This window comes from Cavia porcellus, unplaced genomic scaffold, assembly GCF_034190915.1.
Source record: "Cavia porcellus strain 051 isolate PalLab524CR breed Dunkin Hartley unplaced genomic scaffold, mCavPor4.1 scaffold_4, whole genome shotgun sequence".
NCBI classification, from domain to species: Eukaryota; Metazoa; Chordata; class Mammalia; order Rodentia; family Caviidae; genus Cavia; species Cavia porcellus.
In genome coordinates, this window is record NW_026947487.1 from 70,665,314 (window position 1) to 70,690,042 (window position 24,729).

General features: G+C 41.5%; 1 pseudogene; it reads right to left on the minus strand.

Annotated features, from left to right (window-relative positions):
• LOC100719083 (broad substrate specificity ATP-binding cassette transporter ABCG2-like) overlaps window positions 1–20,377 on the minus strand; it is a 58,509-nt pseudogene extending 38,132 nt beyond the window's left edge.
• Window positions 20,378–24,729: the final 4,352 nt, after the last annotated feature.

Sequence of the window (24,729 nt, forward strand, 5' to 3'; positions counted from 1 at the left end):
GCAACAGCAGAGAGATAACATTCCTAAATTAACCAGCATTTAAGAGTAATAACCATTAATGTAAATGGTCTCAATGCACCAATCAAAAGAAACAGACTAGCAGAATGGATCAAGAAACAAAATCCAACCATATGCTGTTTACAGGAAACCCATCTAACCCAGAAAGATACTCACAGACTGAAAGTCAAAGGATGGAAAACAATTCTCCATGCAGCAGGAATCCAAAAAAAGGCAGGAGTAGCCATTCTGTTTGCAGACTACGTGAACTTTAAACCAACAATGACCATAAAGGACAAAGAAGGTCACTACATACTCGTAAGGGGAAAACTCCAAGAGGAAGAGATAACTATCTTAAATATATACGCACCAAACTCCAGAGCACCCAGTTATATAAAACAATTATTAACAGAAATGAAAACTCAAATTATCAGTAACACAATTGTAACAGGAGACCTTAATACACCACTGACACCAAGGGACAGATCAACCAGACAGAAAATGAGCAAAGAAATAACAGAACTGAATCACACCTGTGAACAAATGGGTTTGATAGACATATACAGAATGTTCCACCCAACAACATCAGAATACACATTCTTCTCAGCAGTACATGGATCATTTTCTAAAATAGACCATATATTAGCTCACAGAACATATTTAAGCAAATGCAAAAGAGTTGAAATCATCCCTTGCATATTATCGGATCATAGCGCTCTGAAATTAGAAATTAATGACAAAGGATACTGCAAAAATCCCGCAAACACATGGAAACTAAATAACACACTCTTGAATAATCAGTGGGTCACAGAAGAAATTAAAGAAGAAATTAAACAATACCTAAAAGAAAATGAAAATGCAGATACAACTTACCGGAATCTGTGGGATGCAATGAAAGCCGTTCTGAGAGGAAAATTTATTGCACTGAGTTCCCACATCAGGAAAACAGAACGAATACAAGTAAATAACTTGATGCTACACCTCAAACAGCTAGAAAAAGAAGAGCAAGTCAAGCCCAAAGCCAAAAGAAGAGAGGAAATTATAAGAATCAGAGCAGAAATCAATGCAATAGAGACTAAGAAAACAATCCAAAGAATCAACGAATCAAAGAGTTGGTTCTTTGAAAGAATAAATGAAATCGATAAGCCCCTAGCCAACCTTATTAAAAAAAGGAAAGAAAAAGCTCAAATTCATGCAATAAGAAATGAAAAAGGAGAAATCACTACAGACCCAATAGAAATACAGAGGATCATCAACACCTATTTCGAAAACCTCTACTCTCAAAAGTTTGATAACACAGAAGAAATAGACAGATTCTTAGAAGCATATGAAGTACCAAAGCTAGATCAAGAGGATATAAAACTGTTGAATAACCCAATCTCTGCTAATGAAATTGAGAATGTAATTGGGTCCTTGCCCACCAAGAAGAGCCCAGGCCCAGATGGATTCACTGCAGAATTCTACAAGAAATATAAAGAAGACCTAATGCCAACACTCCTCAAACTATTCAATGAAATTGAAAGGGAAGCAATCCTTCCTAAGTCATTCCTGGAAGCAAATATTACTCTAGTACCAAAACCTGAGAAAGACCCAACTATAAAAGAGAACTATAGACCGATCTCCCTAATGAACACAGATGCAAAAATCCTCAATAAAATATTGGCAAATAGGATCCAGCAAATCATCAAGAAGATTATACACCATGACCAGGTGGGATTCATCCCAGGAATGCAAGGATGGTTCAACATACGCAAATCAATAAATGTAATCCACCATATCAATAAAGCCAAAAATAAGAATCACATGATCATCTCTATAGATGCAGAAAAAGCCTTCGATAAGGTCCAACACTTATTCATGATAAGAACTTTACAGAAAATTGGAATAAATGGTCTTTACCTCAATATAATAAAGGCCATTTATGACAAACCAACAGCCAGCATCATACTAAATGGCCAAAAATTGAAAGCCTTTACTTTAAAATCGGGTACAAGACAAGGATGTCCTTTATCACCACTCCTATTTAATATAGTACTGGAAGTACTAGCCAGAGCAATTAGGCAAGAAAGAGAAATAAAAGGGGTAAAGATAGGAAAAGAAGAAGTTAAATTATCATTGTTTGCAGATGACATGATACTCTACATAGAAGACCCCCTAAACTCCATTGAAATACTCTTAGATACAATAAATAAATTCAGTAATGTGGCTGGATACAAAATCAATACTCAGAAATCAATAGCATTCCTATACACGAACAACAAAATTACAGAGAGGGAAATAAGAGAAACTGGACTATTCACATTAGCAAGCAAAAAAATGAAATATTTAGGAATTACTCTTACGAAAGAAGTGAAAGACTTATACAGTGAAAATTATAATACACTGAAAAAGGAAATTGAAGATGATCTCAGAAAATGGAAAGACATCCCTTGCTCATGGATAGGAAGAACAAACATTGTGAAAATGGCCATTCTCCCAAAACTGTTATACAGATTCAATGCAATCCCAATAGAAATACCATCAACATACCTTATAGATCTAGAGAAATCACTCCTAAATTTCATCTGGAACCAGAAGAGACCTAGAATAGCAAAGGCAATTCTAAGCAGCAAAGACAAAGCAGGAGGCATCACAATCCCTGACTTGAAGTTATACTACAAAGCAACAGTAGTAAAATCAACATGGTATTGGAATCAAAACAGAGCTGAAGATCAGTGGAATAGATTAGAAGATACAACCACAACTACGAACACACTCAACCACCTTATTTTTGATAAAGGAGCCAAGCAGGTTCACTGGAAGAACGGCAGTCTCTTTAATAAATGGTGCTGGAAAAACTGGCTCTCCATTTGCCGAAAACTAAAGCTAGACCCATGTCTATCACCATGTACTAAATTAAAATCTAAATGGGTCAAAGATCTGAATATTAAAACAGAAACACTAAATCTATTGGAAGACAAAATAGGTAGAAACCTTGAAGACATAGGAGTAGGTAAAGAATTCATGAACAGGACTCAAACCGCACGGGAAATACTTCCCAGAATCAATAACTGGGACCACTTCTTATTAAAAAGTTTCTGCATGTCAAAAGAAATCTCCAGCATAGTGAAAAGAAAACCCACAAACTGGGAAAAGATTTTAGTGAACTCTCAGACAAGGGCCTCTTGTCTAAAACATATAAAGAATTAAAGAAACTCAGACCTCCGAAATTCAAAGATCCAATCCAAAAATGGGCATCTGAGATGAATATGCAATTCTCAGATGAAGAAATGCAAATGGCAAATAAATACATGAAAAAATGCTCATCATCATTGGTCATTAGAGAAATGCAAATTAAAACCACACTGAGATACCATCTCACTCCTGAAAGAATGGCCAGGATCAAGAAAACCGACAACAAATGCTGGAGAGGCTGTGGGGAAAAAGGAACTCTCCTGCACTGCTGGTGGGAGTGTAGACTGGTACAGCCTTTGTGGAGATCTGTCTGGAGATTTCTCAAAAAGTTGGGACTGGAAATCCCATTTATTCCAGCTATTCCACTTCTAGGCATATTCCCAGAAGAACTGAAAGCATCATACCACAGTGATATATGTGCACCTATGTTTATAGCAGCACAATTTGTAATCGCCAGATCTTGGAAACAACCCAAGTGCCCATCAACTGAGGAATGGATAAAAAAGTTGTGGTATTTCTATACAATGGAGTATTATTCAGCTATAAAGAAGGATCACATTGAGATATTTATCAATAAATGGGCGCAGCTTGAGACCATACTCATAAGTGAAATAAATCAATCTCGCATGTGTAAATACCGAATAGTTTCCCTAACGTAAGTAATGATTCAAATATATAAAAATATGTGGTAATCATGATTCCCCATTAGGTGGCCTTGAAGCCTTATAAAGTTTTCACTCATTAATTAGAAAGGCTTTATTCTGGGCTTCTTGATATGAAAATATTTGAAGCTAGAGTATATGAAGTTTTACCCAAATATTTCAAGGAAAAAGACACTATTGTAACTACTATTAAGTCAGGTTATAAGGTGGTGAAGTACTAAGTTATTGAAACAGTCATGCTGTGACCTCTATTGTTATATTGTTATGTCCTGTTTTATCTCAATCTCCCCCTTATTGTTTCAAAAAAAATTATTTAGTCATTTCTTATGTTTGTCTTAATTAAAGAAAAAATTCAAAAAAATTAGGATATATAAATAGTAACTCTTTTCGATTTCCTATTAACTTGTTTTGAACTCCTGTAGTACTCCCACGATCTTGTTTTGACTGATTAGACTCTGTTCCATTCTATATGATAGTATCAAGTTTGAAGACATAGGCAACTACTTTGAAGACAATAAGATTCACTAAGATACCCATTCTGGTTTGACTATTGTCTTCTTTGGAAGTCCTTTAATGTTTACAACGCCTAAGTTTTATTGGTCTTGTTCTCTACTGTTTTGTCCAACTTTATAATATCTAATAAGATAGACAATTCTTTTTAAGGAAACAAGGGACAACGTTGATAACCATTGTTGATAAACTTGTACTCTGTTCTACACCATGTGCTACGTCTATCCTTGGTATTGACTGACAGCTTTGTTTTGCCATATTTGACTGTATTCTTCCCCCCCCCCCAAAGAAAGTAATAAGCACTAAGGAGTAATAAAATCCAAGATGTGTAAATTTTGTTGTAAAAAAGAGAGGGAAAAAAAAAAAGAAAAGGAGCTCTAACGGATATAACAGCAAGTGTGTTTGGGGGTGTTAAATAGCTGACTTTATCAATGTTTTTGGAACATTGAACACAGCTGTTTGCAGTCTCCCTGTTTGAATGTCCACCTTGTGTTCTTTGATACTGTGATTTGAGGAACTATTTTCAAGAAAATAGTGTGTAATCTACTAGCAGGTAATTTCTTACTGTTATGGTTTTTTGTTTTGTTTTGTTTTGTAGTTCTGTATTGCGTGTACCCTTACGCCGCTTTGGTTTTGTTTTGTGTTTTTCTCTTTTTCCTCTAAAAAAAAAAAAAAAAAAAAAGAAGTAAAATATCTAAACAGGGAAAATTATAAAACCCTGAAAAAAGTAATTGAAGAGGATCTCAGAAAATGGAAAGACATCCCTTGCTCATGGATAAGAAGAATAAATATCATGAAAATGGCCATTCTCCCAAAACTGTTACACAGATTCAATGCAATCTCAATGAAAACACCAGAAATATACCTCATAGATCTAGAGAAATCAATCCTAAAATTTATCTGGAACCTAGAAAAACAATCCCTGACTTGAAGTTATACTACAAAGCAAGTGTAATAAAATCAGCATGGTACTGGAATAAAAAGAGCTGAAGATCAATGGAATAGATTAGAAGATTCAACCACAGCTACCAACACACTCAATGACCTTATCTTTGATAAAAGGGCCATACATGTTCAGTGGAAGGATGACAGTCTCTTTAATAAGCCGTGCTAGAAAAACTGGCTCTCCACATGCCAAAAACTAAAACTAGACCCATGCTTATCACCATAAAATAACTAAAATCTAAATGGATAAAATATCTGAATATTAAAACAGAAACACAATCTGGTGGAAGAGGAATTAGGTAAAAATCTTGAAGACATAGGGGTAGGTAGAGAATTCATGAATAGGAATCAAATCACATGGGAAATAACTTCCCAGAATCTATAGCTGGGATCACGTCTTATTAAAGTTTTCTCCATGTCAAAATAAATCTCCAGCATAGTGAAAAGAAAATCTACAAACAGGAAAAATTCTTAGTGAACTGTCCCTGAGATAAAGGACTTCTGTCTAAAGCATATAAAGAATTAAAAAATATCAAACCCCCAAAATCAAAGACCCAATCCAAAAATGGGCTTCTTAGATGAATACACAGTTCTCAGATGAAGAAATACAAATGGCAAATAAATACATGAAAAAAATGTTCATCATCATTACTCATTAGAGAAATGCAAATTAAAACTACACTGAGATTCCATCTCACTCCTGAAAGAATGGCCAGGATCAAGAAAACTACCAACAACAATTGCTGGAGAGGCTGTTGGGAAAAGGGAACGCTCCTGCACTGTTGGTGGGATTATAGAATGGTACAACCATTGTGGAGGTCATTCCGGAGATTTCTCCAAAACCTGGGATTGGAAGTTCCATTTCTTCCAGCTATCCCACTTCTGGGCATATTCCCAGAAGAAATGAAAACATCATTCCACAGTGATATATGTGCACCCATGTCTATAGCAGCACAATTTGTAATTGCCAGATCTTGGAAACAACCTAAGTGTCCATTAACTGAGGAGTGGATAAAAATGTTTTCTTATTTTTATACAATGGAGTAATACTCAGCTATAAAGAATGAACACATTGAGGTATTTATAAATAAATGGACATAACTTGAGACCATACTCATAAGAGAAATAAATCAAACTCCCATGTTTAAATACCATATAGTCTCCCTAATGCAAGAAATGATAAGAATGTATAAGATGTTATGGTTATCATGATTCCCCATTACATTGCTTTGAAGACTTATAGTGTTTCCATTTATTAGTTGGAATGGTTTTATTCTGTTTTGTTTGATTTTATTAAGTACAATGGCATGAACAGCTATTTTGAAGAAAACAAGACATTATGAAAGCGATTGCTGATTCAATATCTTCTTGCTTTGAAGTCCTATCATGTTTTTGTTCTTCTGTTTCCATTGGTTCTATCATGTTGTATCTTATTTGATTTTATTATGGGTGATAGTATAACCAAATTTTCTATGAAAAATGAGATAATATTGTAGCCATTGTTCATTCTCTGCTATTTAGTTTTGGAGCTCTGTAATGCTTTCATTCTCTTGAATGGTTTTATACTGTTTTGTTATGCTTTATACTATGGTATATGAAGCTATGCTCAACAATTTCAAAGAAAGAGACATTATGGTATTTACTGTTAATTATGGGTTGCCTTGTGCTAAAATGCTGTGTTACTTGCATTGTTCTGATCCGATCTGCTTTGTTATGCCCTCTTTTGTCTTAATTTCTTTAAAATAAAAAATAAAAATTATCTTCAACAATTTAACATCAAATTTCACCAGCACTGCTGCCTCCCAGTGGACCACCAGCTTTTTTGTTTCATTTTGTTTTGTTTTCTTTTCCTTTTTCTTGTGAGCACTTGCTAACTGGAACCCCTAGTGATGATAGGTTAGGGACTTCAGAAGAGACAGTGGAAAAATCTCACTGCCCTGCAGCCAGTGACTTGGACACAAATATTAATTCATGTGATTTTATGTGCCCTATCTGATTTTGGACTTCCTTTGGTACCAACGCTTTGTGTCCTCCTATTTGCAGCTTTTGAAATGAGAATGCTTATCTGCATTATTACATGTTGGAAGTGTTTAGGGTTGTTTTTGTTGTTTTCATTTGTTCAGAGGGCTATAGCTAAGAGCTTCTTTTATATCACAAAGGAAACTTGGGGCTTAGACTTTTCAGTAATGCTGAAACTGTTAGGACTTTGGTAACTTTTGCAGCTGGACTAAATTGTTCTTTTACATAAGGAAATATGCATTAGTCTTTGTTGGGGTCAAGAACAAAGTAAGCCTTCTTATCAAGTTGACAAAAGGTGGATTGTTATTGTCGATACATTTTGTCAACTTAAGATGTTTAGAAGCTTAACTAAGAAACTCCTCAGGGAGCCAGGATTCTTACTTTGTAAATATCTTCATCCTGTGCAAGAGGAGGGTCAGGAAATTTTGTGAATTCTGCACTGTTGGGGGTTGCTCGAGCCGTTCCCCTAAGATGGCGCCCGTTTCCTGCTTCCGGGTCCCTGTTGCCGCACAACCAACCCTGCCAAAATGAGTGTCTACCTAGCTACCGGTGACTGTGGCCTATCAGCATGCGACTTCTGCTTCGTATTGATTGGTTACTCAGATCCTATATAAGCGTGTGTTTCTGCCCCCAATGGGAAGAAGAGGAAGAAACTTGAGGGTGGCGGATCTTGTCAGATCCAGCTTCGCTGTACACAATAAATATTGAGAGCTGATCCAAACACAGTTACGTCTTTCGTTGCCCGTGGCGCTGTATAACTGGTGGCCCGTACGGGGACTAATTTATTCGACCGCTGCGCTCTCTCTGGCCAAGGGACGTGGCGGGCATGACCTCCATCGCGATCTGCGAGTAACGGAAAATCTGGTCTAATAACAGCAGAGGACCGGGAGCACCTCTTCTCAACACCCTGGGTCAGCTACGCACGATACAGCAGATAAATACCTAGGTCAGGTGAGTACTGGGTCACCTGGGTCGGGTGGATGCGCCCGATAAGCTCTGAGGCGTCTCACACATAGATGCCGCTGTTATATTCTCTAGCTCGCTTGCCTTGCTTACTTTCGCTTTCGACGACATGGGCAATGCTGCCCGTAAACCCCTCGCTGCTTCATTGAGAATTCTGTTAAAATCCCGAGGCATCCAGATTAGCCGGGATACCGTGTCTCGCTTCCTGGATCACCTCAATGACTTGGCACCTTGGTTCTGGCCTACGGGTTCCCTGACTCTTCCTTCCTGGAAAAAATTGGGCAAGGATTTGTTACGTGCAAAGGAAGGGGGTAATTTGGACCCAATGGTCATGCCCCTATGGGAGCTAGTTAGGACCTGCTTGGCGGATGAGGACGCCCCCGGGCTACACTCAGCCAGACAGACTTTTGCCAGGGCCCGTTCCGAATGTTCTGAGGAGCTAGATCCACTGCTTAAACCTGCCCCAGAGCTCTCTGATAGCGCTGAGGACTCGGGGTCGGATTCGGATGACCCAGATGATGTAGCGGCCCTTGACACTAAGGACATTGTTAAAGATACTAAACATGGGCCGAGAAAATTGATGCCTTCCTGTCCCAGGTACACTGACTTACGACAGGAGTTGAGATTCCTTCAGCCCTATGAGGCCTTACAGCCTGCAATTGCCCCCTTGGAGGCACAGTAGCCCACTGCACCGCCGTGGCAGGGGGAGGAGTTACTTCCCGGGCTGCCACCCCCACCTGTGACCGGTGGGGGGCGTTCTTTTCTTCAGAGAGTCTGGTCACGCCTACCCTTTGACTGTTCCAGTCTTCATGCCTTCCCTGTTCAAATAGGGGGCAGAGGAGGAGGGTGATATTACGAACCTTTAGAGATAAAGCAATTAAAGGCTATCAAGGATGCAACCTCAGCTTATGGACCTAATGCCCCCTTTACCATGGCCCTCCTGGAAGCCCTGGCTGGCTTGTTGCTGACACCCGGGGATTGGACACAACTTGCACGTGCTTGTCTCTCCCCTGGTCAGTACCTAGATTGTAAATCATGGAATGAGGAATTCTGCACAGAACAGGCAGCAACTAATAGGGATAATGGACATAGGGAATGGAATAGAGATATGTTACTAGGACGGGGAGCCTTTGAGGAAGATCAGACACAGTTTCCTCGCCCTGTATATGAACAGATTAGCTGTTGTGGTGTTCAGGCCTGGAGGCGATTGGCTGGAAAGGGTGAACACACGGGTCACCTTACTAAGATTGTCCAAGGTCAGGGAGAACCATTTTCAGACTTTGTGGCTCGCATGCTTGAGGCAGCAAATAGGATTTTTCCAGACACAGAGGCTGCTCACCCTCTTATAAAGCAGTTAATTTTTGAACAATGCACCAAGGAGTGCTGTGATGTTTTAAGATCCAATAAAAACAAGACCTTGGAGGATTGGACACGATTATGTCGGGAGCTCGGTGGACCAGTAACTAACCACGGGCTTACCACCGCCATGATAGCCGCGCTCCAGAATGGTAATTATGGGGGTAAACAACTTGGAAAAGGGAATAAAGGTAAAAATCAGGGTGCATGCTTCAATTGCGGCCAATCAGGACACATAAAGAGGAACTGCCCTAATAAGCAGTCGAGGGGGGATAACAACCTTAGTTCAGGGTTGTGCCCAAGATGCCGCAAGGGCGATCACTCCGCAGCAGAATGGCGCTCGATTTTTGATAAAGACGGAAGGAGACTCTCTGGACATCCTGAAGGCCAGTCAAAAAACGGCCAGAGGGGACCTCACCGGCAGGCAGGGTCCCCACAAACTCAAACTTTTCTCCAGTTTCAGCCACAACAACAGCAGGCCCCCCAAACCCTTTCAGGTGGGCAACTCCAGGCTCCGCAGGGTTGGACCTCAGTGCCACCTCCGAACTCCTATTGACCCCGGAGATGGGAGTTCAGTTGATTGAGACTTCCTTCCCAGGCCCCCTTCCACCAGACACAGTTGGGCTCTTGTTGGGAAGGTCCTCAGTTGCCCTTTGGGGTCTCACAGTTATTCCAGGGGTCATTGATTCGGACTATACGGGCACAATAAAAATTATGGTTCAAGCTCTGCAGGGCACTATTCTGATCAACAAAGGGGATAAGATAGCTCAGTTGCTAATTTTGCCAAGCCTTCACAAGCACTTCCCCGCGGAAAGACAGACTCGCGGAGATCGGGGTTTCGGCTCCTGTGACGATGTCTTCGAAGGCCTACATATGACCTTACAGGAACGGCCTATGTTGACTCTAAATGTCAATGAGAAACCTATCAAGGGCCTATTAGATACTGGAGCTGATCGCTCCATTATTTCTCAAAAGGATTGGCCTGGCTCCTGGCCCACAAATGTGGCAGAGCAAAGCCTGCAAGGGCTGGGGTTTGTTCATGCCCTGAAAGTCAGTGCCTCACTATTGAATTGGCGAGATGAGGAAGGTCATACTGGCCAATTCCAACCCTTCATACTCCAATTGCCTGTGTCCCTCTGGGGAAGAGATGTCTTGACAGACATGGGCATTACATTAACCACTTTATATTCTCCAAAGGCCCAGTCCATGCTATTGAAGCAAGGCTACATCCCAGGAAAAGGCTTGGGCATCAATCTACAAGGCAGAGCAACACCGCTTCGAGGTGCTCCCAAACAAGATAGAAAGGGCCTGGGTTTTTCCTAGGGGCCACTGAAAGCCTTCTCACACCTGCTCCCATAAAGATTACCTGCAAGACAGACAGCCCCGTATGGGTGCAACAGTGGCCCCTACCAAGGGAGAAGGCAGAAGCAGCTTCAGAATTGATACAGGCGCAACTCCAAGCAGGGCATATTAAACCTTCTACTTCCCCATGGAACACTCCTGTTTTTGTCATTAAGAAAAAATCAGGGAAATGGCGACTTCTTCATGATCTGCAAGCAGTAAATGCTCAGATGCAACCCTTGGGCGCGGTCCAGAGAGGTATGCCCGCTCTCTCAGCATTGCCACAAAATTGGCCGGTCTATGTGATAGACCTTAGGGATTGCTTTTTCTCCATTCCCCTACACCCAGAGGACTCCCCATGCTTCGCGTTTACCCTACCTACGGTTAATCAAGAAAAACTTGACCTAAGGTATGAGTGGGTAGTGCTACCACAGGGCATGGCAAATAGTCCTACCATGTGCCAATTGTTCGTAGATGCCGTCCTTGAGCCCTTGAGGCGAGCCTTCCCAAAGAATAAATGCCTGCATTACATGGATGACATCCTTATTTCTGGGAAGGATCTCTCTAATCTGCAAAGTATGCTGCATCAGTTAGTTTCTACTCTTAGAAAAGTAAATCTATATTGCCCCAGACAAAATCCAACAATCCGAGGTGGCTCTTTACTTGGGGGCCCGAGTCACCACCACTCAGATTTCACCGCAGAAACTTGCTATTCGAAGAGATACTATTCGTACCCTGCATGATATGCAGAGGTTGATAGGTGACATAAATTGGATCAGGCCATATCTTTCCTTGCCTAACAGTCAGCTTAAACCCCTATTTGACATGCTTAAGGGAGATCCTGAACTTACTTCTCCAAGAATACTTACTCCCGAGGCTGAAAGAGCATTACAGACAGTTGAGCAGGTGCTAGCTAACGCTGCATTGAGACGTATTGTTCTTGAAAAGCCCTTTGTTGTATGTGTTCTCAGGACAGAGAGACAGCCAACGGCTGTCGTATGGCAGCAAGGTCCCTTGTTATGGGTCCACCCGAAGATGTCACCCGCTAAAGCCATAGAACATTACCCTGAAGCTGTAGCATCCCTATCCACAGAGGCGATTCTACGTGCCATTCAGCATTTTGGAGCGCCTCCCACTGCTTTGCATGTGCCTTACACCAGAGATCAAATTGAGGTTTTGACGGCCTGTTTAGATTCCTGGGCCATTCTCCGGTGTACCTTCCAAGGAATTATTGATAATCAATTACCCAAAGATCCCCTGGTACAGTTTATAACTGTTCATCCCGTGATTTTCCCAAAAGTCACATCTCCCAAGCCCATCGATGGAGCTCCTATTATATTTACTGATGGATCCAAATCAGGTGTGGGAGCCTATGTAGTGATGGGCCAGTCATCAGTGGCTGTCCAGTTTAGGCCGGAACAGCCTCAGGTGGTGGAGCTTCAAATTATACATGTAGTCCTACAACATTTTCCCGGTGATGTCAATCTCATCTCAGACTCTAAATATGTTATCAATGCTCTACAGATTTTGGAAACAGCAGGCTCTATTAAACCGTCTTCCACTGTCGCCTCCCTATTTATAAAAATTCAGAGGCTAATATTAAGCAGGACTTCTAAGGTTTTTATATCACATATTAGGGCACACACTCAATTGCCGGGACCCCTCTCCGAAGGGAACACCCTTGCTGACATGGCTACGCGCCCGACATGGATTTTCGCCTCTCCCAGTGCGATTGAGTCAGCTCAACGCTTCCATTCTCAATTCCATGTTAATGCTTGTACTTTGGCGGCACGCTTTAACATCTCGAGAGCTCAGGCATGAGACATGGTTCGCCATTGTTCAGCCTGTGTAATCTCTAACCCTATACACTCAGTTGGTGTCAACCCACAAGGCCTGCGCCCCAATCATATTTGGCAGATGGATGTCACCCACATCCCAGACTTTGGAACCTTAAAATATGTCCATGTATCGGTTGACACCTGTTCACAGATCATGTTTGCCTCAGCGGAGACTGGAGAAAAGGTAACTCAAGTTATTAGTCATTGTCTCGCAGCTTGGGCTGCTTGGGGCAAACCAGCTATATTAAAGACAGATAATGGCCCTGCTTACACTAGTAAAACATTTCAAACATTTTGTAAGCAGATGGAAGTCCTTCTTAAACATGGCATACCTTATAATCCTCAGGGACAAGGTATAATTGAGAGATCTCATAGAACACTCAAAGACGTTCTACAAAAACAAAAGGAGGGAATAGGCCATGGCCTACCACCCAGAGGGAGGTTATCCCTTGCACTATTTACCATAAATTTTTTGAACCTCAATAATGATAATCATTCTCCTGCCGCGGAGCATTGCAATCCATCTCCTTCTGATAAAGGCCTAGTGAGATGGAAGGATGTCCTCACAGGACAATGGATGGGCCCGGATCCAGTAGTCAGCTGGACCTGAGGTGCGGTATGTGTCTTCCCACAGGAACCAGGCCGCGAACCCCTGTGGATCCCCGAGCGGTTGGTACGAACGATGAACCCTCAGCCAGCATACCGGGAAATCCAAGATGACTCATCAAAAGATGGAGGAAAAGCATCGCTGGGAGGACAAACGCCCAGGGATCCGGATAAGTAATCTTGTCCTCTGTCTGTTGTATGTGCTCCATCCTGCCGTGGCGCACCCAGAGCCGACCACATATCTGTGGGGACTCTGGAGGCATCCCCCTACTCTACCCCCTTTTTCTGCGCTGTCTCCTAGTGCTCCCACGATATTTGTGCCTAATGACTCTTCTATATCACTCCCCTATAAGCGAACTTCCCCAAGCCTTTTCCCCTTTAATGCTTCCTTTCCGCTGGAAGAAGATACCCTTGTTTTCTCCTATGCTAACTTCACCTGCAACGAGTCCTATGCATTATATAATGATTCTCGCCCGTTCATTAACTTCCTCAATTGGACACGCAGAGAATGTCTTGATTCTGTAAGCCAGCAAGGTAATGTAACACGCTGCCTCAAGATGGAGGTAAGATGGCCCTCTATAGATCTTAAAGATTGCAATCAGTCCCCTCATCCATTTTAACATCCATGGATGGACCCTTGTGTTCCCTCTCATCATCCTGCCTTATTGAGAGGTGATATTATGCAAAATCTTTTCTGGCGCCATTGCTTGCCCACAGCCACACCATAATTCCTTCATGAATTATACTGGACATTGTGATATAGAGCATTTCAAGGGCCACAGGTATTTACAGGACATCAGATATGCAACCCGTTAAAGGCTTGTCTCGACCTGAGGCCATTTCTCACCCTTAATGGAACGCTCCATAGTACATCCACGAGCAATAGTGAAAGCAATAGCACTACCCCCCTTCATAATTATGTTTGTGTGGACCCACCCTTCCTATTTCTCCTTGCCACCACACATAACTTCCAACTTTGTAATGAAACCGACTCTCTCTGCAGTTTATCTAACTGCTGGAATGGACACCCGTCCTTCGCTGTCTTGGTATATCGCCCAAGATTTCTTTGGGTACCAGTAGAGAAAAATTCTTGGGTGGGTCCGGTAGTCCAACAGATTTCAGCTTCTCAGTTACCCTCCAGACAGACTAGAAGTGTTAAAGATTGGCTTATTAATGCTCTCGGAGTTGCTGCTTCTGTTTTTGTCCCAGCCATAGGCCAAACGGTGTTGCAAGCGTGGACCATGAATCAGATAGCCTTGACCATGGAAGCAGTCAATAATCTTGCCAATGAGACCACCTATGCCTTGAGGAGACAAGAGCTCCTCATTGAACTTAACAGCCAGACCATCTTAGAGATCCAAAAGGAGATTGATGAAATCGGACAAGAGATTGACAACCTTTGGAATGTAGCCACGCAGCTATGCTATCAAAGATGGCTGTTTGCCCGCCTCTGCGTGACCCCCGCTCGCACTAATTTAACTGGCACTACCAAAAAGGTGACTCACTGGCTCCAAAACACCTACCTTCCTACTTTTAAAAACATCTCCGCAGAGGTGTTCGGTGCCATTGATCGCATGGACAATATCTGCCTAAAGCCAGTAACCTATGACCTTGATAGTCTGGGGACAGTCCTGAAATCCTTGTGGGATCGTGTAACGTCATGGTTCTCGTGGCCTAACCTCACCACTTGGGTCCTCATAGCTGTAGCCATACTAGTAGGCTTAGTGGTCATTAAGTGTTTGCTTGATCGATTAATGCAGACTCAACAACAAGTTAGGCTTACGGTGCTGGCCGCTATGCAAGTTACAGAACAGGGCCTGACAGGGGGACCGGCTGCGGCCTATTTGTTGCGCCTGGCAGAACATCAGATTTAAATTGGCTGTTTGCACCCATGGGTCCTCCTCCTCCTCTTCCTCCTCGGATGTGTTGGGGAGTACGAATAACAGGGGCAATGAGATGCGAGACCAAGGGTACTGCAGTATCATCCACCCTGGTTGAGCTGAACAGGGGGTGATAGGAATGCATGTCTATATGCATCCAGGTTCCACTCAATAATGCCTGGCCCTGCGAAAAATGAGCACCCCATCTCAAGCATGGTCTTAGCGCAAAAATATGCATAGAATGAGATGGTGCACAGCGGGGTATAGACCTCTGCACTCTCTCTTGTCCCGGCCTGTCTTGGGCCTTCCCCTTTTCTTTTGGCACTGGCCACAGTATACGGGCGGAGGGGAGAAGACCCATGTGATTTGTGTATCAAACTTAAATAAAAAAGGGGGAGATGTTGGGGGTTGCTCGTGCTGCTCCCCTAAGATGGCGCCCGTTTCCTGCTTCCGGGTCCCTGTTGCCACGCAAACAACCCTGCCAAAATGAGTGTCTACCTAGCTACCGGTGACTGTGGCCTATCAGCATGCGACTTCTGCTTCGTATTGATTGGTTATTCAGATCCTATATAAGTGTGTGTTTCTGCCCCCAATGGGCAGAAGAGGAAGAAACTTGAGGGTGGCGGATCTTGTCAGATCCAGCTTCGCTGTACACAATAAATATTGAGAGCTGATCCAAACACAGTTACGTCTTTCGTTGCCCGCGGCGCCGTATACTGCACCACCTGAAAAAAGGATAGTCTGTGAATAATATAAGGAAAGACAAGTGGCTTGCTTTTTGCCTCTTTTGCTCTGGCTGCTTTTGCTGATTGCTGTCCGGAAGTGTTGCCCCAGTGCCATGCCACCCTGCCATGGAGCCAGATGATAATGGACTGAAACCTCTGCAGTGAGCTTATAAACATTTCCTTCTTTCACTTTGGGTGTTGGGTATTTTGTCCCAGCAATGAAAGAAAAGTAAGACAACTATCTCTTGATTTTATGATATTTATATATGAGTGAAAATTCTCCTATTCATTCTAGTTCACTTTGATAATCTTTTGCTTCCCACTTCATTTCTTTCTTCCTGTTTATTCCAGCTTACCAAAACTTGTGTGATTACTTTTGTCCATACTGCTTGTACATTTCTGTTCATTCATTTCTCTTCAATGTCCTCTATTCCTCTAACCTTACCTACTATGAAGTCAAGTTGCTCTACTAAGTGAAAACTCTTTGAATATAAGTTCTAGAGTATGGTTGGGTTTGTTGTATAATGTTAGATCTTGGCCTTAGAACAAAAGGTATCAAATGAATGCCACATTGTGACAGGTTTTAAGTTGTGCAGGATGTAATAGTTATTTCCACAACTTTAGGCAGCATGTCATACCTGTTGTAGTAAGTTTTTCTCTCTTATATGAGAAGACTGTGATTGTCTGGGGGTTATAACTATCACCATATTGGGTGCAATAGGAGTGGGAGCTGAGGCAAATATCCAAATCTCATGCTTTATGAAACTGAAAGTTCAGATCTTGGCACAGATGCAAATAACAGGAACAGTCTTTTCCTGGAAGACATCTCTGAGGAACAGACATTCTTTAGGGAAACCTTAATACTAGTGACAAATCTATTTACTATAAGAAATTTTCAAGTATCAACAAAGCACTATATTAAATAAAAATAGAAAATGATGTAAAAACAAAATGCAACAGCTCATCCAGGAAAAATCTAGGGAACAAGGAGATAGAGAAAAGCAGTAGCCTCCCACCTAAATTTTGTGGAATAATAGTAGGTAAGTAAAATATATATGAAATTACAGAAGAAATATATCTCAAGATAAAAAAGAGGTGAAAACTATAATGAAGAACTGCATCAGCAAATCTACAGTAGACATAGATTTTTCAGAAAAGGAATATAGGTACATGATGAAAACCATAAATACCCAACATAGGAGAGTAATGGAATCATGAAACAAAGTCAAACACATCTTCAGGAAATTTAAAATGACATTAAATGTTTGCAAATGGATTAAATTAAATGGAGACATTATAGAACTAGATGACAGGATTGCAGTTAGTAATCACAAATAGAAAATCTCCTTAAAATAGCAAGGGACCATGAAAAATCAATTCACCAGGTACAAGATGATTCAAGAAAGAAAAACTTAGGGTTGACAGGAGTCAATAAAAAACCCAGCAAAAATGGTATGAATATACTTACACAGTAGCAATGGTAGAAAACATCCAGACCTTGGAATAATAATTATATATATATATATATATATATATATATATACATACATATTCAAAATATTCATGACCAAAATAAATCTGTACCTTAGCAGATAATATTCAAGATTCCAAAATTTTGGCACAAGAACCAACTATTAAAAGCTGTTATAGAAAAGAAACTCATCACATATAAAGGAAAGCCCATCAGAATCACACCCAATATCTCAGCACAAACCCTTAAGTCAAGGAGAGTTGGAGTGAAGATTTTCAAATCCTGAAAGAAAACACCTGCTAAGCCAGATTGATGTCACCTGAAAAACTATCCTTCACAATTAATGGATAAATGAGACACTTCCATGGCAAAGAACAAGTGAAGAAATTCATGACCACTAAACCAGCTTTTCAGATTGTTATCAATTATTTTCTAGAAAAAATCACAGGGACCCCAATTAAAAGAACACCAAGAAAAAGAAGCTATAAGACAGGTCAAGCATTTAAACAGAAGGGAAAGACAGGGAATCAAGAGCAGGATAATAATATGACAAGGATAAATCAGTACATATCAGTTAAAGCTCTCACTGTAAATGGTCTCAATTCACTTATGAGAAGAAACAAACTGGAATTAAGTCCTGTAGTTTCATATGTAGCAACTGATGCCGGCAAAAACTGTTGATAAATCAGGAGATGACAAACGCAAACTACCCTGATGTGACTATTGTATGATGTATATGTGAACTGAAATGTCACATTAAACACAATGCATATTTTAATTACTACATACCCATTGAAAAAATATTTTAATGCTTGATAGAAATATTTGGAGAGTGTTTATGGAAGATGGGTTCCAATTATCCCCCCATAATTTCTAGCATTATTATTTAATAAGAGCCAGCCACCAAACCACATGTAGGACTAGAAGCTCATTGTCGTAATGTGTCCCAGAACATTTAGGTTAACAACAATGAAAACTACATGAGCCCTCTCAGAATGCACAGGAGACCATGCACTGCTGTCTTATGGGGCAGTACTGAGGCTTCTCTCCCATTCCCTTCTTCAGTCTCCTTTGCATCCCTGTGTGATACTTGTACAGAATAGTTCCCTCAAAAGTAAAAGAAAAGCTTCACTTAATAGCCCACACATTTTTTTCCCACTACTCTCATTAAAATATATGACTGGTCTCTCCCTTTTATTTACAATGCAGATTTGTTAAGCAGAGAGGACCTTTTGATTCACATCCATTCTAATGTGCTCCTTTTTTTTGCGGGGAGTGGGGACTGAGGATTGAACTCAGGACCTCACACTTGCCAGGCAGGAACTTATGCTACTGAGCTAAATCACAAGTCCTCTAATGTGCTCCTTCATGGCATCTTTCCATCCTAGGTTGTAGTTTGTCTTCCACTTATCATGGTTTTGATCACTTCACATGCTTCATATATGCACTGTAATTACTTAATGATATTAAGTCCATAAACATATTTTTCATGTGCATGTAATATTTTAATTCTTTGTGATACACAAAATGTTTTTAAGGAAATTACTGAATAAATTCCAGGGCCTAGTTCAAAAATGCCTAATTTTTAAATGTTAATCTGTATATTTTTATGAAAAACAAGGAGATTTTCTTTATCTTCTGTCCCATAAAGAAACAAAACATGCAATATCAAATATTGAGAGAATTACAATCCATTGGTTTGGTGTTTTTTGTACTGATTAAAGATATCATTTTAATTAGAATTATAAGTTGATAAAATTTTGTAGTTATTAAAACTCAACTATTCACAGAAATACACAAAGAGGAAATCAGTAACTAGTAAAATGAACAAACATGGACAAATTTTATGTTCTGTGAAAATAAAACTAACTGAGCAATTCCTTCAAAACACTATTGCTACCAAATTTATTTTCAACCATGGTAAGTTTCGTTCTGAGTAAATTTTTCCTGATCCTATATCAACTACACATATCTTCAGACATTTGTGGGAAAGCAAGAGGGTTACCCCTCCTAACTGGCCCAGACCCAGAATCACTTGCACCTTGTTATCATTTCAAGACACACACACACTTGCACGCACACACACACACACACACACACACACACACACACACAGCTAGAGAGACAGAGAGAGAAATAGAGAAAGAGAGGCAGAGTCAGAGAGAGAGAACTGACAGTTTCTATTTCATACTCACTTTCAAAGCAGTCTGTGAGGAGTCACAGACTCAGTCATTTCTATTAAGCACTGAGGTGATTTCCAATACAATGTGTAAACAAACCCTGTGTACCTCTCCCACCACACACTCATACCAAATTACTTACGGGGCTCAGTTCACTGGGTTCAGGTAATTAAGGGCTGGAACCTCAGGATACCAGGACTCATGCAGAGTTTCCACACTCACAGATTGCATAGTTGTTAAACCTAAGAGAGGAGTCTTGGAAACTTGTAAACAGTACCTGAAGAGCAGTTTCCACTTAATGACAGGAAGCATCTGTGCTGCACCACGTTATATTAAGTTTCTCATGCTATGCTTTCTAGGTTTGCCCACAAAATCTCAGGTTTAGCTGGCCCTCAGGCATTGGTCTCCTAAGTAGCTGCTACTGCAGGTAGGGCCTTGCTGGGCTCCTCCAGTTGAGAGACATCCAGAGGACCTCCCAGAGCACCAAGGTTCTACTGGCTGCCTCCTCCTGCCTCCCTGTCTCCCTTGGGGCTTGAGTTTCCTCTGACCTCCTCCTCCTCAGCGGGGACACAGGAAGCAGTCTGCAGCTCCTTCTTTTGCAGGGGCTGCCCCTCTTTCCTCTCCTGGGTAGGTTACTCACTGCAGGGAATCCTGAGTTGGCAGGCTGGTGGGTGGTGTGCTCTCTGCCAGGCTGTGGGAAAGCTGGGATGGGTGGAGGAAACAGCACAGGGTGTGGTTTGCTTTTGGGAGCTGACCTGGTGCAGATGTTGACCTCTGCCACTTCTTTGGGTGGGGATGCCTGTCAGGGCCTGATATGAGTCCAGTATGTAGAGGGCTGAGCCACCCATTGGACAAGGATCAACACTCTTTCTTGGGTGGACAAGTCCATTAATCCTGCTTGCATGGCTTTTCCAAATACATAGAAATCCCTGTTTCCAACTGGGTCCCTGGCTGATGAAGACCTGCTCTGCCTACGATGCTTGTCCAACCCAAAGGTGAAAAGATGATAGTCCTTTCCCCAACACTGACTGAGGGCTTGTGAAAAGTTCCATAAAATAAGGACTTGAAATTTTCCATGAAAATCTTCAGTATTATTCCTAACAGGCCTCCACCATGCACTTCCCTGCTATTCTAAGGCTCTTTAATCTCTAGAAAGTGACTGTGGGTTTAGGAAAACAGCGGGGTATCAACTCCAACATCTGCCTTCAGAAATGGGTCCTTGCATGGAGATATCTTCTGCTTTGCCATATCAGAAAAATAAAATCATTCAAACAGCCAGTTACTTTTATTTAAATTGACATTAGAAATTCTTATTAGTTGTTCACCCAATAAAGGAGAGTCCTAAAAAAGACTACAGAAAGGAATTGATGGTATCAAGCCAAGCCAGCACCTCCCCTCCCTGGTAAGCGGCGGTAGTGTGGGCCACTGCAGCCCTTCCAGGGGGAGAACTAGCAGTGTCTCCTGAGATCCACAAAATGTTGGAACTTAGGGCTCTGGGAAGCCAAGCCACCACCTCCCCTCCATGGACTCTGGGAAGCCAAGCCAGCACCTCCCCTCCATGGACTCTGGGAAGCCAAGCCAGCACCTCCCCTCCCTGGTAGGCAGAGGCAGGGTAGCAGACTGCAGCCCTTCCAGGGAGAGAACTAGCAGTGTCTCCTGAGATCCAGGCCATGTTAGAACTGAGGACTCTGGGAAGCCAAGCCAGCACCTCCCCTCCATGGTAAGCGGAGGCAGGGTGGCAGACTGAGCCCTTCCAGGGAGGAGAACTAGTAGTGTCTCCTGAGATCCAGGCCATGTTGGAATTGAGGACTCTGGGAAGCCAAGCCAGCACCTCCCCTCCCTGGTAAGCGGAGACAGGGTGGCAGACTGCAGCCCTGCCAGGGGGGAGAACTAGTAGTGTCTCCTGAGATCCAGGCCATGTTGGAACTTAGGACTCTGGGAAGCCAAGCCAGCACCTCCCCTCCCTGGTAAGCGGAGACAGGGTGGCAGACTGCAGCCCTTCCAGGGGGAGAACTAGCAGTGTCTCCTGAAATCCACGCCATGTTGTAACTGAGGATGCTGTGAAAACAAATGACCATTCTGCCTCCCTGCTTAGCAATAGTGAACCTACTGCTACATGGCCTAGAGTCAATTATCCCACTTCGCATATCCTCCTTCTCCTCCTCCTCCCCACCCATTAGCAAGTGGGAATCTGAGCATCTCATGGGAGATTGACCATAGCAAATAAGGGGGACTTCCTTTTACCATTTCTTTGAAGGAAAATATTTTTATTACTGTTTTGCTCTTTTCTGATTAATGGTACTGCTCTACTCAATATTCTGTTTTGATAAACTCTATAGTGTTCTATAAAAAAAGTACATTGATGGTACATAATGTTTTATAGTATTGAAAACACTGTACTGTATATTTTCAATAACTAGCATTTGAAGATAATTATTCTTTGAGCTTCAGTTTATCCATTACTAAAGAACCATGAAGAAATAGATTTTTAATCATGATATATTATAAGCCACAGATATGGCAACTCTTTCAGCTTGTGTTCTCAATAACTCCTAAATAACAGGTTGGGAGGCAAGTTTCAAGAGAGAAACTCCTCTCTCCTTCCTTCCCTCTCTCATTCTCTGACTTCCCATGTATCACAGAAACATATGTGAAACAGAGAGAAGAAATATGCACAAGCAAAATGAAACAACAACAATTTGAATATACAGTCCTGGAATTACATTTATAAATGAGAAGGCAGAGTAATTTTATCAGTCGTGAACATCTTCAGACAAAAGTTCATTTCCCAGCAACAAAGGGGGTGAAATAATATATTATGTTATATATATATATATATCACAAAGCAAAGTATTTACCAAACATCTATACAAAAAAGATAACTGGATGACAATACTGTACAAGAAATTTTTACTTTGCTCTTGATAGTAACGTGAATCTCATCCTTTTTTTCTCAGCATAATATGCCACATTTGATTTAGTGAACTTAGAAAAGTTTTATGGGCAAAATTGGATTTGGCTTAAAGGTAAAGAATATATATAAAGTACATATAAAGAGACAATGCATTACTCAAGGTTACAGTCTTAACTGGGTTTTAGTTTTTTGATTTGTTTTGTATTTTATTTGTTTTAGAAAATAAATTACAGTAAAAGTATTTCCACCTTATTTTTAATCCAAATTACAAAGGAGGTTAGTTCATGCTTTGCACATTGATACTACTTTTTGCTAGCTAAATTTGTGTTAGTTCCCATTGTAGTTTAGGTTGTACAGAGAACAATTAGAATTGGAAATGGAGTTTATAATATTTTTATAATGGTCACCGGGAGTTAACACAAGAAAATGTAGGAATTGTATAGGCAACACCAAAGACATAGAATATTTAATCAAGGGCCTACATCCCACAGAAATGTCCCACAGGAGTCCAGATGAAAACCCAGAACTTATATCAAGGCCTCATACATGTCCGACTGGAGGTCCAGAGCCCACCAGAAGGACTCATGTGAGTCTCTTTTATGGATCTGTGACGGGAAGGCCCAATTGTCAGCCGTGGAAACCAGAAAGTCCATGCCAGCAGGGTGAAGGAGCTGTGCTGGTGAAATGAGGGTTCTATGCTGGAGCTGAGATGTCACACTGAAAACAAAGACCAGGGCTGTCCTGAAAGGCACCACAACCATTCTCAGCAACACGGAGGCCCTGAGCTCCTCCGATGACAAGCAGTCAGGTACATGCCAGGAAGCCAGTGACACGTTCATACTGGAGACCAAATGGCACATGGCTTCCCCTCCAGAGCCAGAGCTCAATGTGAGTACCAAAGCTTCTCCAGGAGAACCAAAGGCTCAAACAGCAACATGTAGGAGAACCCACAATGTCACAATGCCTCAATGCATTAATGCATCAATGCCTTCTCGCCCTTCTTTTCCCTCACCTATTTATGCTGGCAACTTTCCTCAGGTGGGGCATCTTCCCTTAGTGCCATGCTGAAGTAATCCAGCTGGCATTAAGTTGACCACCAAGTTTTAATCCATAACAATTCCAAACTTTTCCAAGCTGAGCGTAAGTGCCAAGAAGTTTTTTCTGGTCCCTGAGATTCACTTCACAGTGGTCACCTCTACAACCATGAGTTAAGGGGCCTGGTTTATCTCAAACTGGCAGCAGACTTTAGCACAGTACTGGTTTTGTAGATGTCCAAAATGCAAGGCTTACACAGTAATAGAGATTTCCCCCCATATTCCAGAAATCATGTAAGCTAGGCAAAAATAGATAATCAGGTAAGATTCCTTGCCATATCTCGTGAGAGGATTGTGTGTGAAGGTGTGAAAATGAAGCCAAAAGGTGAAGAGGAGATCTCAGGAAGTTGGAGATGACAGGAACATGGAAAATCTGCTAAGGAATGCCACAGGCAGTGATGGTAGCCATTATAAGAAAGAAGCCATGGGACCTAAAATAAGAAAGATCATAGCACCGCAGCTTCCCAAACTCTTGGAAGCTTAGATCCTCAACCACTGCCCCAGGTGGCAAACATGGAACTACAGGACTTAATGTTTGCCCTGCTTGGTGTCAGCTTTACTTTGGTTGTGTTCCTATTCATCTGCCTATCTCTCCTTTCTGGAATGGCAGATTTTATCCTGTGCTACTGTACCCTGAAAGTGTTTAACTTCATTTTTATTTGTATTTTTAATGGGTTCATAGATAATAATGTGCTTTTAGTCTCAAGTGAGACTTTGGAGTTGGACTTCCTGAAACAATACTGAAACTATTACAGAGGTTGCTAATTGTTAGAGGTGAATTAAGTTTGTATACTGATGTTGACATGAGCTTTTGAGGGATCAATAAAAATGTTAAGGTTCTGATCTAAAATGTCCCCAAAATTCTCATCATTATATGTGAGACCTGGTAAGAAAGGCCAGGATTTTGAAGAGTGTATCTCCTTCCTACCTCTTTATTTTTTGTCTCCTTTCTGGCTACTTTTGTCTCTCCATATGTCCTGACATCTTTTATGCTGTGGAATGAGGCAACTGAGGAATAACATAGTGAGTAATAAATAAACTTATTTTCTTAAAA